The sequence below is a fragment of the Lipotes vexillifer genome, unplaced genomic scaffold (genome assembly GCF_000442215.2).
Source record: "Lipotes vexillifer unplaced genomic scaffold, Lipotes_vexillifer_v1.1 scaffold1232, whole genome shotgun sequence".
Lineage (NCBI taxonomy): Eukaryota > Metazoa > Chordata > Mammalia > Artiodactyla > Lipotidae > Lipotes > Lipotes vexillifer.
In genome coordinates this window covers 803,322-803,966 of record NW_006785089.1, presented here as the reverse complement: position 1 = coordinate 803,966, position 645 = coordinate 803,322, and positions in this window count along the sequence as shown.

Here is a 645-nt window from a genome sequence, read left to right as displayed (position 1 = left end):
CTTTCCCTGTACTGTTCCAGCACCTTCCTTCCTGAGGATCCTGATGAGGGTTCTACCCCTCATCTCAGATCAACTCCAGCTCCCACTTCCTCCACTCAGTCCTGACTATGTCAACTAACGGACTTTACCATAAATTCTTTTCTCCTGCACATTATATGTGTCTTCCAGCCAGCAGTGATCCCTTTTAGGGCCAGGACTGTGTCTTCCTTTTTGTTCTTTTTTTCTCTCTCACAGAACGTATGCCAGTGTTAAATACACAGTCGTCAATCAACAGCTGTAAACAACTGGCTTTAGAATTCATTTCTTTAGTCCCTGAATATGCTTCTATATTCTAGAGAGCTCTGTGAAAATGAAATGAATTCTAGCTAGGAATGTGGTCCAAAAGTACCTCTCTTACCTTTGGAGGCCTTTCAAAGTACCTGAAATTCCACTATTATAGGTTCATCCTTTGGGTCTTAAATACCCTTCCATCCTTCATCATTTCTAAAAAAATGGAAACGATCCCCAAAGGGATAATGTTTTATTCCACTACTGGGTGGTACTTTGCATGAAAGTTGAGATGGTTGACAGAGAGGAAGACGGATGCGGATAACTGAGAGCAAAGCACCATGGCCTTTTACACAGCAGATGTTCCCAGACAGCAGG